We start from the raw sequence: 17,998 nt of genomic DNA on the forward strand, positions 1-17,998 counted from the left end.
TCAGATGCTGTTTAAAAGTCCATGTTCATCCTCCAACAGCATGGGGGTGGACAAAAGATGAAAAAGAATGTACACAATGGCTGAGATTATAGATGAACATGTGCATGTACCAGCAAGCTCTTAACCAAACATGGTACACATTACTTAATATCTGGAAAAAATATTGTGGGGGTAAGACACCGAAAACGATCGATGTTAGTGTCGAATCCATAGTTTTCAGTGTTGTTGAGCTCACGCACGTGACATCATCATGGAGAGACTGCTCTCGACTGCAGCATTTTAGAAATGTACTTTATTAATTAAATTCAACGAGCTAAAGGCTCATATACAGGAATTGTACAATACAATTTGTTTAGAGTCTAAAATTAATATAATACATATACATTGGCTGCAAATAAATTCAAGATCTCGAAAAAAAGGAGAGGAGAATCTTAAGGAAAATTTTAGGACCACAGAAAAATGCCGATGGGGAGTGGAGGAATAGGAAAAATGATGACCTCTATAAATACACCGAAAAAATCACTGTCACCATGAGAAAGCGAAGGCTAAAATTCTATGGGCATCTAGAAAGAGTGGATGAGAAACGGCTAACTAAGAAAATATTCAAGTACATCACTGGACTAAAAGCTTCGACGAAGTGGGTGGAAGAGGAAAAAAGAGACGCAATAGAAAGTGAACTTACAGTGGATATGGTTCACAACAGAAAAGAATTTAGAAGTCGAGTGGACAGCATCAAAACCTTCCAGGAGAAACCACCAAAATGTAGACCCAAACTGGTCATATCTGAGAAAGAAAGGAAGATCAGAAGTGAAAGAATGAAGAGGTTCTGGGAGGAGGAGAAGAAGAAGAAGAAGAAGAGAAAGCCTTAAGTTCAATGCGGTCCATAGGCGGCCAAATTCGGAAACAAGAAGAAGAACGTTACTCTAAATATTCCAATATTGCCTTTACGTTACAATTACACAAAGTCTTCTCAAAAAATTTGTCTACTTAGGTACTGATTCCATAGCACTTTCTTTAATTTATAACACAGTTTGAATACGTCGCAACACCTACTTGCCAGTGTCGGCAGCGAAGTGCAAAACGCAACTGCTCCATCCATGCACAAAGCAACACTCCTTATTGGAGAAGTACTCCAGGTGAATATCATTGCTTCCCATTGTGGTCATTTTGCTTGGGAAGTTTTTCCAGCCCTGCCTGTTAAGGAGCTGTTTTTCCAATACACGTTCAGCAATATCTTGTTAAGTGCTTTGTGGAAGGCAGAAGTCCTTATGCAGGGCTTTATTTTGAGAAGTCTCTGTGCTTTACAGCTGGAAGTGGTCAGTGTTGTCTAGATGGATCTAATTACAGGAGAAATAAGTGCTTTGGTAGAATCTGTGCAATATTGGTTTCTTGGGCAAAGGAGTGTTGAGAATTTAGGGGAATCTGTGGTTCTAAACTTTCTCCTTGACTCTGGATATGATAAATTCTTCTGCGCATGTAAACTGCACTGGTGAGCATGCCCTTCACTCTCAAGATTGTCTCTCACACAATAGGATAAAAGGATGCATGCTGATAACTGTGTTGGGAAAAATAAAAACATCATCTTAATGAGATACCTCATGCGGAGAGTTATGATAGGAAAGAACAGCAGTTCCAAAATTTCATTTTTGTCAGTGGGACACACAAAATTTCAACCTGATTTGTATTTTGGTTGTTTCAAGAGAGCATTCCGGAAAAATGAAAGTGCAGTTATTGAAGATGTAAATAATGTCACCCGTAAAAGTTTCTAGCTCTATTATTCCTGTCGCTGTTGGCACAGAATCCAGAAATGTAATTCCTACTTATGACTGGTAAAACAAGTTCTGTGCTGGAATGAAAAACATTTCACAAATAACTCAGATACATCACTTTGTGTATATAAAAGAGCACCCTGGTGTAGTGTTGACAAAGAAATCCATAGTTTCTGATGAAGTATCCTACACCATCCTTCCAGAAGATTAACTGCATGACTTCAGAGACCTTCTGCAATTCATCAAACCTGAAGGACTTAGCATCAATAGACAGATGTATCTCCATGAAAAATTTAGACCCTTCATATCAGAGGATAAGATATATTATGTCCTGTTGTAACATCTTTCCTTTCTCCAACAATGCTGCCACCAACCACCTCAAGTGAACATCTTATGGAGCCAGCTTCTGTTTCTCCTCCTCTGCCAATAATTACACTCGCATCATCTTCTTCGAAAAGTGTAACGCTTAAAAATACAAGTAAGGCTCAGAAGAGAAAACCACCAACTCCGAGAAAATTCTTCCCAAAGAAGAGGTCTCGAACCACCTGCAGCTACTGTGGAGAAGTATTATTTATTTATTGTATGGAAAGTATACAAGAGAAAAAGAAAATTTACACTACATACAAGGACAAGAATGTTGGTAGCATTCTCATTTACAAATCAATGTCCAGTTGCTGTAGCCATTCTAAGAAGGGGGGTGTAGCACTGATGACATCTTGGGCTGGTGCATCATACTCCCTCAGAGGGCACTCCTCAATAATGTGCTGCACTGACTGGAAAGGTGCTCCACAGTCACAGGCAGGGGATTCTCGAAGTCCTCGCTTATGGAGCATGGCATTACATCTAGCATGGCCTGTTCTTAAACGGTTGAGTTTAGATCATTGGTGTCTCTTCAGGTGAGATCCTGGGAGTCCAGTTGTGGGATCTTGGATGCCTTGGTGTTTCACACATGCAGAGCTCCAGCTTTGACGTAATTTTTCCTGGATATTAAAGCCAGTTATGTCATGCCATATTGGGTTCCTTGATTTAAGAAGAGAAGGAGGTAGGTCAGTAAGGACCTCATGGATTGGGAGATTCCGTGGATGATCAGGATGGTGTTACTTTTTCCACTCGTGTATAGTTGCTACCTGTCGCCTCAGTTCCGGAGATGGTATGTTATTGATAGTATGTAGCCACGGGATTGGGGTGCGACGTGTAGATAACTTCCTCGTGGTGTACCCTGGCCAACGGACTGCTTTTGCAGGACGGCTGATAGTCTATACAAATAGGTGACCGAACTAGATCCTAGATCTCTCATGGTCAATCAAAGTTACATCAGAAGATGTGGAGAAGTAGGACATCAGGACCAGACGGTGAAAGGGAATATAATATGCCCAAAACGCAGGATTCAGCATGAATAACTGATATTCCTGTATTATGCTGGCTGTGAAATGAAATGTCGTATGGCTTTTAGTGGAAATTCTAAGTTCCCATGGAGGGAATTAGATTCTTTTCCACCAATAGAGCATATCAAAAATCAGATAAAAAATTAGATGGATGGCTTTTCCGGCGTTTGCTCTATTAACCAGCGTTTCGTCTTAGGTCCGACACTAGACTCTTCAGAGTGGGATGTGTCAGACCCTACCCACTGACGCTGGGGTGTATGCAGGTGAACTTATCAGAAGCTTATTTATGAAGCACAGTCGCAGTTATTATAACGATGTCCCAACAAAATCCCAGAACAAGGTGTGGCTGTTTGAAGATGAGGGTACTCCTGTGACTTGTGCGAAAGTCAAGGTCAGTGAAGAAAAGGATGATTGCAGTATTCTTCACTAAACGGGGCATCCTAACTCGGTTGGTGCTAGAAACACAAAGGACAGTTACTGCGAAGTGGTACAGTGAGACTTGTCTGCCTCAGGTCATCCAGGCTCTCGAGCAGCTCCGTCCAAGGTCACGGCTCAACACTTGGCTCTTGCATCACGGCAATGCTCCAGCACATCGTGTTAATATAACAATGGATTTTCTTGCCAGATCAGGGTTGACTGTGCTTGATCACCCTTCATACAGTCCTGATCTTGCCCCATGTGACTTCGCACTCTTCCCAGAAGTGAAGATGAAGCTCAAAGGGCGGCGTTTTGCATCCAATGAGGAGCTTCTGTCAGCATGGGATTAAGAGTGTGAAAATTTAACCGAAGAAAAGTGGCACAGTTGGTTCAGTGACTGGTTTCGACATATGGAGAAGTGTACTGAGTGTGGTAGGAATTATTTTGAAAAGGTCTAAAGTGTTCACTCACATTGCAAAACTTTCCTAGTGCCCTTTGTATTATCATGGCCACTCGCTGCAATAAAGTTGTTATTAACACTTGGCTCACTGATGTCTTCAGCTCAAACCCACAGCAATTCTACAGGTGCAGCATCAAAACACAACAGATGGTCACTGACAACAGGGGAAATATATTAGGATTGTGGTGTGTGCTCGAGTTAATTATTATTATTGTGGTACTATAAATATTTGTGAATAATGATTTAAAAAATGCTACTTACTTGTACACTGATCGAACAGTTTGGCAAGGCCATGTATGCTGAATGTCTTGAATACCATTTCCAGTGTTTCCCAAACTTCTGACACCTCTTCCCTTTCCCTGCAGAAGTAGGAAAACACAGAACCACATGGCCAGTTGAGATTTTCATTGATACATTGTGTTCTCTCGGGAACATTTTGAATCCAATTCGCAACACCCCGTGGGTATAGTAAATTGAAAATGTTAAGGATCCACCTTTTCACTACAATGTCAATTTATTGATGCGAGTTAGATCACATGTCGTTTATACAAGATTGGTACTAGTTGTGTCGTCAATGTTATGATTTCCAGTTCGATATGGAACCGTGGAGACACTGAGCAGCGTGTTGGCGCAGTTGTTGAAAGGAGAGGAACTGGGCTACTGAAGAGTGCAATGGCCGAGGCAGAGAGGCACCCTGTGGGTACAGGCAGTAGAATACATCACGGTATGCCCGTTGTAAGAGGCAACTAAAAGAGGCCCCTGAGGCTCTCAACTTGGGAGCTTGAGTGGCAATCACAGTGCCCTAGCTGAGTGTGGCATTATTTCCACTTACTTGTATATAAATATGATGTATTCTGTTTCTTGAATTTACTTTTGGATAGGATAAGATAGAGAAATAATGTTTGGTAACAGTGAAGATATACAAGTGAATTAATGTGTTATAAAGGAAACTACAGCATTTTTAAGTCAACGGCATTGATTCGTGCACAGAATGTTACAAACAGAATTAAGTACAGTCTGGAAAAGCTTCCATGGATTCACATTTATTCACTGTTGTTAATTTGTTGGGCTCCCTAATGGGAAATATAAGGTGATAAATAATGAGATTCAACATTATCCCATATTTATTTATTTAATCGTATGGCGATTTTATACAATATATATATATATATATATATACACATACAAGGCAAAATCAAACTTTAAAGTCCATCCTTCTCAGCCATTCAGTTAAACCAGGTGTGAGAGCGAACAAATCGTCAGGAGTGCCAGGGTACGAATGAAGAGGACAGAGTTTGACCAGGTGCTCAATCGTCTGTTCTTCCAGGTTACAATCACATATTGGTGAACTGATCCAACCCCACTTGTACCTGAAGTAATTGCAACAACCATGTCCAGTCCTTAACCTGTTGATATGGTACCAGAGATTCCTCGATAGGTCAAAACCATTTGGCTTCTTTGTGGGATCAAGATGGTGGACACTTGTTCCCAATGTTTTTGTTGACCACTCATGCTTCCAGCTTTCATTTAGGTCAAATCCATCTGCAATGACACTTGCTGGTCTTCTTGATTGCAGTCGCTGCAGTGACGGATGACAGAATTCTTGGTGCAGTGGCAAAGATTTTCTTGGCTTCCCTTACTAGAGCTTGCTTCCGCCTTAGTGAGGTGGAGGAAGGTGACTTAGCACAGATAACCAGTGACATGGAGTTTATTTGATGGTACCAGTAATGCAACGCATTGCATCGTTCAATTTTGTGTCTACCTTCTTCACATGTACACTTTCCAACCAGGTGATATACAATATTATCCCATAGAAACTCCTTTATGGATTAAAATGAATTAACCCTATGCAGATGTCATTTTATCACTTCTAACCACTGAGAAGTCTCGCAGCATCCTCAGCATGATGCCCCTGCAAAAGTTCGGCTGCACCGCTGGGAGCCACAATGCACATTTTGGGAACCACTGACGTACACCGTTGTGGAATTAGGCTGGCAACTGGGGATTTTAGGACTAGCCCGATTCCCAGCCTACTCACTGAATCAGGAGTTACTGCTTCACAAAAATGGCAGCAGATGCCGCTAACTTTCGCTGCCAGAATTCATGCAACATCATAGTATTTGAGCTATCAACACCTCTTTGACATCCCATTCTCAACAGAAGTAGGAAAACAGAGAACCACATGGCCAGTTGAGATTTTCATTGATAGGTTGTGTTCTCTCTAACATTTTGAATCCAACTTGCAACACCCCGTGGGTGCAGGCAGTAGAATACATTCACGGTATGCCCGTTGTAAGAGGCAACTAAAAAAGGTCCTTGTGGCTCTCAACTTGGGAGCTTGGGTGGGAATCACAGTGCCCTAGCTGAGTCTGGCATTGTTTCCACTTACTTGTGCCAGTCTCATCATTCTCATGTTTCCCATCAGACCTGCTTGGTCAACTCCTGTTCCCTTCCGATCTTGATGTTATTAGGTTTGAGAGGCCTAGGGAGTCTTTCATTTCCATGCTCTTTGTGACCTTTCTATTTCTTTTGCCAATACGTTCATTTTTCCTCTCTGATTAGTGTTATCAGAAGATGGTTGCCCAGTTGTCCAGTACTTCCTCTTAAAAACAATGATCACCACTACCACAACTCCTAACACTTCTAAAGAGTTGTTGTTACTGGATTCCTTTATTTAATACCAGTATGTAAAACTTTTTGAAATCAACTGTATAGTCAATTCTTTACACAAATTCTATACCAAGGGAATTAAAAATCTATATTCTGTGTTTTAGTATTAAAAGGGTAAAAATATAATTCTTTGTACCGTATTAAACCCTTGACACCAGTCATAAAACTGATAATGTTACTGTACTGTCCCAATATAAGCTTTCTAAAGCAATAAAAAAGACAATTGTGTTTGCAGAGCCCTCACTTCTGTTGCGACCGCTCTTACAATAAAACTCCACAAATGGCTGTCAGCGTAAAGCAACAGATATGGAATCTGCCACCTGGGCGACTGCCCTAATTGCAGATCAGTAGTGATTGATGAAAGCACTGTTCTGTGATTGTATTTGCTGACCATACCATTCCGACCTCCTTGGTCAACTTGTTCTCATCTGAATGGAATTCCAAGAAAATCCACACAGTCCATTGTCAACAAAGTTTCTTTCACAAACACTGTGATGATGATTCAATAACTGATTTACATTGACTCTTCAATATAATATGTGTATGTTGATATGCAAAGGATGGGAAGTACTGACTATCAAATAAACAGAAGAAAAAAATTGTATATCAGACTTTTCTGCTAGTTTATTCTTTCCTTCTTTAGCCACAATTTCTCTGATACAGCCAACAAATTCTATGGGCTCTACAGAAAAACCTAAAAAAAAAAAAAAAAAAAAGTACATTGTACTACAGAATGTACATTTAGAAATTCAATTTTATATTGAACATAGGTCAAGGGAAAGTCTTGGGAGTACGTACTGAATAAACACACATTTTTGTGAATCCCACCACCAAACCAAGTTTATTTGTACATTTAAAATCAACATTTCAAATTTCCTACATTACCGAAGTTATTGTACAATGCCATTCTGTCAAATCGCAATGATGATAAAATTAATTTTAATACAACAGAAATTATTTACAAAGCTCATATACAGACAATAATAAAGACTATTAACACAGGTGAAGCACCTGCAATAAATAGATCCAATATTTCATTTATGCATGCACTGGAGGTATGTACTTGGATATGCAAACATTTACACTGCAGTTTTGAATGTTCAAAATATACATGGACAGTAAAATCATAATATCCCATACTTTTTCCACTTCACCCACAGCTGCTTATTTTAACAAACTAATGGAGGGACAATATAAAGTTAAACACCTCTCAGAAATCTGAGTTTCAGTCAAATATCACCAAATAGGAAGGAAGCAAGCAAACAAGTGTGGTGTTTAACACAACTGTTGATATCAAGTTCATAGCCAATTAGTAAACAGGATTCAGCATAAAAGGCATCAACAAATCACCAAATATGGATCTATGGAAAATGTCCAAGAAACATTAATAAAAGAAATACCATGTATCTCCCAGAATAATAGCCCAGAATTAAAATGTGCAGAACTTGACGACATAACTTCAAAGTATCGGTATTTTGTTTTGTAGACGTTTTCAGGCTGAAGTAATGCTTCTGTCAGTGGTGAGTCAGGTGTTTGTTCTGTGTCTATGAGTTGTCTATACTTCATCAACCCAACAGTAGCCTTTATTAAAGCTGGATGACTAGCAGAGAGAACAGGCAGGTCTGTTTATGCAACCTGCGTAATCCGAGAAAGGAGTACGTTCACTAAATAGACCTGCTTCTCCTGGTCTGTAATTCAGCCTTGACAAAACCAGCTGTAAGAGTGGCAAAATACCACCAAATTTCATACGGATGTGGCATAACAGCTCAACTCACTGCAGACAACAGCACAACCTCCAACTGGTAGCATTTATTCAAGATATGATAACAGGCAGATGAAATGTTATAATATACAGATTATACGACTAGTGTTAAAATGGAAATTCAAAATGTGGTGTTTAAACGTGAAACGTAACTGTAACAAACTGACTTCAAGAGACATTGAGCTGATGTCTTAGATGTTAGGCCCCTTAAAACAACAATCCTCATTAAGAGGCATTGAAACTGAAGTTTCTAAATGATACATGGATAAGAGAAAACTTACAGTAGCATTAGCCAAGACATCTCCCCACTTTGTATCTAAATCCATGATTTTACAAGGGGCCTGTTATATGTTAAAAGTAGCTGTTAAATTTTAACAGTAAGATACAATTATAAACCTATTTTCCCAATGGGAAAAATAGCATTGATATTATACATGTAGAAAGATTTATGGCAACTAATCAGGCAAATTACTTGCCTACAAAATTAATCAGAAATCAAGTCAAATGTTTAATAATGAGCCAGCACATCAAAAGTAACTATCCAAATAAATTAACACACTATTCTTATCAAACATTAGCAAGTTAAAAATTTACCATGGAAACAATACAGAGTAGGCCTCTATAAGAAACACGTCAAAGATGCTTAAATATTTCATAAAATCTAAATAAAGGCTTAAGGCCTCTCCATACAAACTTCCTCACAATGGTATTCATCAGGTTATCTTACAATTTGACATAGATGAAGACCTGAAACAAAGTTACAGTTAACACAGCATCTCAGCTTTGGCATTCATCACTGAAAAACTCAGTCCTCAAAAGATCAAAACTATGCTTCAAGACCAGTGAGAGTTTGCTGAAACAACTTTAACAATAAATGGCATTTTCCACTCAACAGAACACATCTGAGTTTGAGACAATATCCTTTCTAAACAGTAGAAAATATTAACCCAAACTACATATAAGTGAGGAAACAAAGTTTAATTTCTATCAAGGCTGTTTTATTCCTCTGAAATAATACTGACTGAAGAATTCATAAATTTATCCTAATTTGAGTTAAACTGGAAGAATGAACAGAGTAGTGTTCAATGAGAAGATTTTCCGAAACTCCACAAGAAAAGTGCTAAATTTAATTACTCTATGTTCCAATTATGTGTTGTCGTTTTATGCCAATCCTGTTGTCTCCCAATTTCTCCTGAAACTTCCACTTTCTATTCACAGTACATGATTTGTAAAGATTGAAGAACAGGATAAAAGTCACTTCAGAGTGGTAAAATGCAAGCTGAGAAGCATCTTACTGACCATACCTGGATATAGTTTCCAGAAAGTTCAAAAGAATGTCCACTATAACCTCTAATTTTTTTGGGATTCCATATACCTCATAGAATTACTATAAATTTCATGTACACTTTAATATAGCCACGATACAATACATACAAAAGGAGTTATACAGCATGTGTACATTTCTGTTTCCACAGAAAACAAAATGGTCTTAAAATATGTTTTTTATAATATTCTGGGAGGGGGAGTTCAATAAAATAAAAAATAAAGTACTGCAAGATCAAGCTGAGGATGGATACAAGCAAAATGAATGAGTAGAAGACACAATATGAAAGCTGCACGAGGGAAAATTTTTTATTTTGCTATTTGTTTTACGTCGCACCGACACAGATAGGTCATATGGCGAAGATGGGAGAGGAAAGGAAGTGGCCGTGGCCTTAATTAAGGAACAGCCCCAGCATTTGCCTGGTGTGAAAATGGGAAACCACGGAAAACCATCTTCATGGCTGCTGACAGTGGGGTTCGAACCCACTAACTCCCAGATGCAAGCTCACAGCTGCGCGCTCCTAACTGCACGGCCAACTCGCCCAGTGGAAAAATCTTTCTAGACACAAGGAACTATAGAGAGAAAATGAGAAAGCAGCTGAGAACACAACGTTACGTGGGTGGAGTGGATAAATATAGGACAAGGAGATTGAAGGGCAAAATCAATAAGCAGACTCATGGTTGAAAACTTAAGATTAAAACATCTGATACAGAGAGTACAGTTCATTCCCCCACACAGTGATTTTATGGCTGGTAGATGTATTTTGTTAGATTAGTATTCATCAAAGTTCATGATCTTAGGCATCATATTCACCATTTTAAATATTTTGATCATGATGCATCAAACTGCACACACACATATAAAACACTATGAAGCAATATAAATATCTATTTTTGCATGTCAATATCACAGACATAATCAAGGTTACGTAAGATTTGTTAAAAAATGTACATTCCCTTAGTGAGTCATAAATTAAAAATAACAGGTAGCCCTTAAATTATAACTTGCAATATACCATAAAACAGATGGATTAAACAATATTGCCACTATATTCACAATTAAGAATTGTTCAACACAATTATCTACCTTACTCTAAAGAAATTTTGTTAGCAATGTGGTAAATGGCTCAGGAAGTAAAGTTCAGGAAACAGGCAGGGGGACATTGAAAAACATGAAATGGCGCATGGCTTTTAGTGCTGGGAGTGACCGAGGACAAGTTTGCCTCGCCAGGTTCAGGTATTTTGATTTGACGCCCGTAGGCGACCTGCGCGTTGTGATGAGGATGAGATGATGATGAAGACATTACATACACCCAGCCCCTGTGCCAGCGAAATTCCCGACCCTGCTGGGAATCAAACCAGGGACCCCTGTGACCAAAGGCCAGCACGTTAACCATTTAGCCATGGAGTGACTTACTGGAAAGGAGAATTGTCATCATAATACATATAAATAAAACTCACTTCAATGTGCATGAGCGCGGGTGCACATATCAATTGTGTTCTTACCCAGCAAGCCACTACTCTCCTACAAATTTCCCCAACTTTGATTTTATTAAAATGTCCACTAAGTCAATTAAAAACTTGGAAATAATGATGCTTTACTTATTCATGGAAGCACACAAATTACATAGGTTATAAATTAAGGTCTACCTGAATACAATTCATACTGTCATGATAATCATCTTGCTGAATACAAAATGTCCAGGAATTTCTTTTCAAATCGCACAAAACTCCTGAAATCAAATATGACCGATTAAATTTTTCTTTAATCTACTATAAATGTCCTTATAAAATTGTCTTTGATAAACAACAGGGCATTTGTCAACTATAATTTTGATGCAAAATATCTACCGACTATCCTTGGCAGAATAGCTTCCCCTTTTAAGACAACTACTGACATTCCTTGCCTAATAAAACAATCAACTTTATGAAAGTCATTTATTTGACAAGATGCCATGCTATTTGAAACAAAACATAATAGACATCACATGGATCTATATAAAAAATGTAACAATTAAAACTCAAAAAGGAATTACATTCCTTACATTATTCAAAATTATGAATCATTCAAGACATATCTGTGACATTTCACTCTACTGACTTTACTTACTAATAATTTTCAACTTTTATATTACAAATACAAAATAATTTAGACATAATACATAATTATTCTATAAAACCAATTTCCAAAAGAATATGTTGCAATAGTTCCCAATGAATGCCATATACTTCAAGAAAATTTTCAAAACTAAAATATATAATGCACAGTGATATGGAAACTCCGTTTGTTGGCCGAGATGTAGGGAACTGCATTTTAAACTGAAAAAGAAAAATACCTAATTAATGTACAGCATAGTAGTAAGTAAAACAGCATTAACATTGTAAAGCCACAAAACACAAGAAGCAACCTCCCAATGATGGACTCCCGCAAAGATACAGGGGGGGTAGCACAATCATTCCTCCTCCCCTTCTTCCTCAATCTTTCAATCTTCTAACCTCGTCACGGCATGGCAGCTTTCTTGATTTTACTGTCCTGACTACAAGGGTAGCAATGATTAGAATAAAGAGTCAAGAAAACATTTTCACGAACCCAATCCTGGTCTACTTTAGCACTGAGTAAAGGATTTTGGATACCTCTCAAGTAACTTTGTCTTAAGTCAGATTTATTTATAGATTAGGCCAATTAAGGGCCTTGGTAACCAAGATGACTGCTGCCCAGAAAGATGGCCTGCAGATATTAAGGTTTCATGTGGTCAGCATGACAATATCCTCGGCTGCATTGCTTCGATTTTGAGATAGGGACTACCATCTCTGGTATCAGTTGGTCTCGCAAACCAGCCTTCAATTCAGAATTTAAATCCTTGGATTGATGAGTATTCAAAACCTGGGGCCTCCAGGCACGCTACCCCTACAGTAAATCATCAAGAATTTACACAGCAGCAATTGTTGTTTTAGCCGAAGGAGAGAAAGCAACATTTTTGGCCCCCTGATGAATAAGAATTTTAAGGAAAGAATGAAAAGGGTGATAAGAAGCCACACAATGAAAAAACCTGTAATTTCACAAATCTAACACAGAAAAAGAGAGAGTAAAAGTGAGGTTAAGCAGGAATGACTGAAGAAAGGAGCATGGCAACAGTTAGGGCTCTGTGATAGCCACAAAAGGAACAAGGTATCGGGAAGAGAAGTTTACTTCTGTGGATGCAGTATGAAACACATCCACAGTGTCCCCCACCTGCCATATAATTAGCAACTTTTTTCCGAGGACTGTCAACATTGAGGAGTAGGCTCGCAATTAATGGAATCAAGTCTGTGCTACGTCAGGGCACTATTCGGTCCTCAGGTTGGGAAATCATCCTCAAAGGCAGATGAACTGGATATAAATCAAGTCAACAGCATAAGATCAGGCAAGCAATGGGAAACCACCCAATTATTTTCTCTACAGTGCATTTCATAAATGCCCAACTCAAAGGACAAAGGTTTGTCTTAGAAAATGATTCCAAGTTCTGTACTGCAATTGGCTACTGGGCATGTAGGAGAGGAGGTACAGGCATCCAGACACACTACTAAGCTGCAGGCAAAAAGAGAACCTCACCTTGGGTACATGTTTTTAAGAGGAAAGCTGAGACATTTTGAGTGAAAGCTGATATGGGATGAGGTAGAAAAACCTGTGTAAGCATATCCAAAACAAATTGCAAAAACCATTATAACAGAGTACACCAAGAGGTATATCAGGAGGCATATATAGGCATATTGACAATTATTAAACACGCCCTAAGAATCAATAAGAACATCCTAATTCCTTTTATTGATATAGAGAAAGCATTGGATAATGTTAACTGGAATATTATGTTTAAAGCCCTTAGAAGTCTGAAAGTGGACTACAGAGATCAGAAAATCATCAACCAGTTGTACAAGAACCAGACAGCGCTTATAGGAAAGGAGCAAATCAACGCAAAAATAAGAAAAGGAGTAAGGCAAGGATGCGGTCTGTCGCCTCTATTATTCAATGTGTATTTAGAAGAAGCAATGAAAGTTTTCAGCCACCTCCACCCATGGAATAAAAATAAATGGCCAACTATACCAAACAATACATTTCGCGGATGATATTGCCCTCATAGTTGAAACTGAGAAAGAGATAGAGACCTCACTAAAGAAATTGAATGATCTACTGATACTAAAATGTAAAATGAATGTTAACAAAACAAAAACCAAGATAATGACACGTACTCCGGATGGTAAACAGGATGTTAATGTTTGGTTGGAAGGAGAAAAATTGACTCAAGTAAATCAGTTCAGTTATTTGGGAAGCGTCATTACATCTGATGGGAGGTGTGAAAAGGATGTCTGTTCTCGAATAGCCCCGGTTAAAGAAGCTTTCAATAAAAAAAAGAAGCATGTTGACCTCCAAGGCAATATCCACTACCAGTAAGAAAGCATTTCATTAAGAGCTTCATTTGGAGCATTGCGACCTATGGCTCTGAAACCTGGACTCTATTAAAGGCTGATAAGAAGAGAATAAATGCATTTGAAATGTGGTGCTGGCGTCGAATGTTACAAATTCCCTGGACTCACAGGCTAACAAATGACGAAGTTATCAAGAGAGCTGAAGAAACCATCATTCTAGAGAAAATGATCGCGAAAAGAAGATGTAGTTGGATAGGTCATTTACTCCGGCATTCATCATGGTGCACCACACTGCTTGAAGGGAAACTGGGACTGCTGATAGATACAATAAAATAATGTTGTGACGAATGCCAATATAACGAAATGTTCAGGACTGAAAAATTATTTTTAGGCTCCTTCCCTTTTTTCTATTTAACGTGTGTTAAAAATATTTCATTTTTACAAATTTCAAATTTTCAATGGTAATGAATTAAAATTTAGCCATTTTGCGTATATTTTACTTTATCAAATTATAATTGAAATTCATCCTGTTTTAATCGCCGGTCATTTCGCACAACATGTACCTATGCAGCTAATACCAGATGGCACGCTCTCACTACCATACAAAACAGGTGATAATAACCAATTACAAATATGAGGAGAGGGTATGCAAACTGCATGACAATTTTGATCAGAAGATTGCCTACCCAACAACATGTAAAGATGAAATCCATCGCTTGTAGTAAAGAAGATTATATGTATTTATGTGTATTTGATTCAGTTTTGGAGTAAATCATTATGCAGGATTAATTTCTTGTAAATAACACAGAAATGAAAGCAAATTTTCAACTTTTTAGAAGTCTCTCCTAAAATTAGTGTGTGCAGATTATTCGTAAAAATAAAATAATTTTCTTCTGTCACAAAGCGATGTGCCAGAATCTGTTTTAAATTCATGTGCAGTGGTTGGTGACTATCTTGAATGCTCTCTGGTGCTTGGGAGTGTTCAGAAAAAAACTTTTTCAAAAAATAAAGTCCAGAACATAGTGAACCAGAACAGTGTAAAAATGCAATACGTTCAAAATGTACAGAAAACTACCGTGTACCATTACTTTGTGTATATATATATATCCTAATTTTCCTATCATCTTATAAATATGAAGCATTTTTAATCTGTTAATTCATGTTGAAGTAGTGGATTAGGAAGATAGATAGATGCCATGGGTTAAACCCAAGTACTGTGTAAATAACTGTGTTAATTAGAATTTGATACATGTCTCTTGTGTTCAGTGAATTTTGTGTAAATGATGCGATGTTGAAGTGAAAAGAGTCGTAAGTTCGAACTGTTGGGGGACCTAAATCTCGAGCAGACAATGATGATAGGTTTCATGGAGGATAGCTTCATCAGAGTGATTGCCATGGACATGGAGCGAACGTAAATCGCATGGGCTGATCCGATGGCCGATGTGGTACATAGAATCATGGAGTTGACACGAATCAGATAAGAACCCCCTTCATATTTTAATTCGTAAACATGTGATAGCTAGTTGTATTGTAAATTTGTAAATAGTAACGCATGTAATGTTTGAAATTTTTACATAAATCATTTAAGTAGCAAGGGACATTTAGGTTTATAATAAGCTGTTATTTATTGTACTAATGCCAATGGGGGTGTAAAATTTGTGTACAGTGGAACCCCGCTTAACCGAAATGCTCTGGCAAAATTATATTTTAATATTTTGTTTTTACCCTCTCGTTCTTAGCCGTTGATATTAGTAATTCTCTTGCTATATGTGCTGAGAGCTACTAGGCAAACCCTATTTTTATATTATGACTTATGCCAGAATGCACGTGTAGCATAAAACAAAACTCTTACCCTCTAGTTCGTTCCATAATATATTTTTTCTTGAACAAACAGGAATTAATATTACTGTATTATTACTACTGTATTATTCGTCATGTAGATTATGCAGACGACTCTGACCTTGACGATAGCAGTTCTGAGAATTGAGCTACAGCAGATGATGGATTTAATGCATTGAATGTAAGATTGATTTTGAATTTTTATTAAAATACAGCACCACGTGCTTTAATTACAGTACTGCAATAAAATTACTGTATACAGTATTCAGTTCAGTAGTAACAAAAAACGTTTAATTATTTCCGACTGCTTTGCGCTTTGTTGATCAAAGCAATGAATCTGCACCAGCTGATGTATTGTTGATAAAACGGTGGTGCGAGAGCGCTGCACCAAGAAAATTCAGAAGAAATCACCGATTTTATACAGTAAGTGACTTTATGTAAACATTTTAATGTTAATATACAGTATGCACCTTTGCTTAACAGAGTTTATGCATTTTTATTTCGACATTTTGCTTCAAAAAATATTTACCATGTGTCATCCGAAAAAACACATCAACCGAAGTGGCTCCGCCCCCTTTATTTAGGATAAGAGGGGTTCTACTATATTAGTTTTTTTAATTACAAGTGTTAGTTTTATCTTCGTAATATATTTTCCGTAGCAAGTGTTAAATACAGTGAAACCTCGTTAGGGTGTTCTTCATTAACACGTCGTTAATTTGAAGTCCTGATTCTCATCGTATTATATCTATATAAAAATTCCTCTGCCTGCTGTCATTTCTTGATGGTTACAGTACTTTTGCATCCATCTCTTGGCACAGGCCAGAGCAAAGTGTAGCTTCCACTGAAGTCCCAGTCTCATCCATGACTGTGACAATATGGAATCTGCTGGGGTATGGGTGGTGCTGATTAATGACATTCAGAGCACAACCAGTGTGTCTGAGTGTCATGAAAGGTGTTGCTCATAGTGTTAGTTGTGCTACAACAGCACTGTCTGGCCCAGTGAGGAAAGCAATGGCAAACTACCTCACTCCTCATCTTGCCTAGTACGCCTTATTTTAGTACTGCCATTGGTTTTTGTGGTTTTGCTATAACTGCATAGCCTTTGGTGATGCTATCTGAGGATCCAACCAGCCTCTGGGCTGATGACCTAACAGACAGACAGACAGACAGACAGACAGACAGACAGACAGACAGACAGACATAAGAATTCCTAACTTATCACGTCACGAATTTTCGCTATTACCGCTTAGATGATATAGATGTTGATTCCCATAGGGAACTTGAAATATTTGTCCTGAATGAGTAAATCTATATCATCTGATGGCAGGCAGGCATCAATTTTTGGTAATAAGGAAAAGTCTCTCATAGTGCACTGGCACTGCCGGTGGTTCCAAGTAGCCTACACAGTGGCCTCCGCGGTATGCGCTAGCCATGCGTCTTGGTAGGTGTGCTATTTACCAACTGATGAGCCCAACTTAGCACACTGGGGTGAAACGTTGGTAACCAGGAATGAGTTAGCTGGAAAATTGATTGTGTCCAATAATGGACCAACTATACTGGCACATTTACACAAGGTTTACCTACATCACCACATTTAATAATAATTGTAATAAATTTCGCTGTGGAAGCCATGTATTTAAGCGATTAGAAAACTGAGAACGCAATATAGGCCTCGCAATTCCCCAACAACACAGAATATTCAATAGTAAACATTGAAAATTCGATCGATCAATTGAATGATCATAGTCGCTACTGCTTGCTATAGGCTATCCATATAGCTATTGATGCTATTGATTACTTCACATTCGAAATCACACTTTGTTTTTAAAAATGTTTATTCAGTTTTCTTTACAATTTATTCCTGGTATAAAAGACATGCCTTAGACAGAGGTGCCAACCTTTGAAATGGCTTTTCCGTAATTCCCCTCCTCTACCTTCCGAAAAAAATTTGGAGTCAAATCCAAAGCAC

At 38.1% G+C, this 17,998-nt stretch overlaps 1 protein-coding gene across 2 annotated transcripts in view; it reads right to left on the bottom strand.

Annotated features, from left to right (window-relative positions):
- Positions 1-7,302: 7,302 nt before the first annotated feature.
- Positions 7,303-17,998, bottom strand: part of Ifrd1 (Interferon-related developmental regulator 1) — a 168,104-nt gene continuing 157,408 nt past the window's right edge. For both annotated transcript variants that reach the window (XM_067136610.2, XM_067136609.2), the window contains exon 10: positions 7,303-12,105. The gene's annotated coding sequence lies outside the window, so the exon portion shown is untranslated. The remainder of the gene's footprint in view (positions 12,106-17,998) is intronic.

This window comes from Anabrus simplex, chromosome 1, assembly GCF_040414725.1.
Source record: "Anabrus simplex isolate iqAnaSimp1 chromosome 1, ASM4041472v1, whole genome shotgun sequence".
Taxonomy (NCBI): domain Eukaryota; kingdom Metazoa; phylum Arthropoda; class Insecta; order Orthoptera; family Tettigoniidae; genus Anabrus; species Anabrus simplex.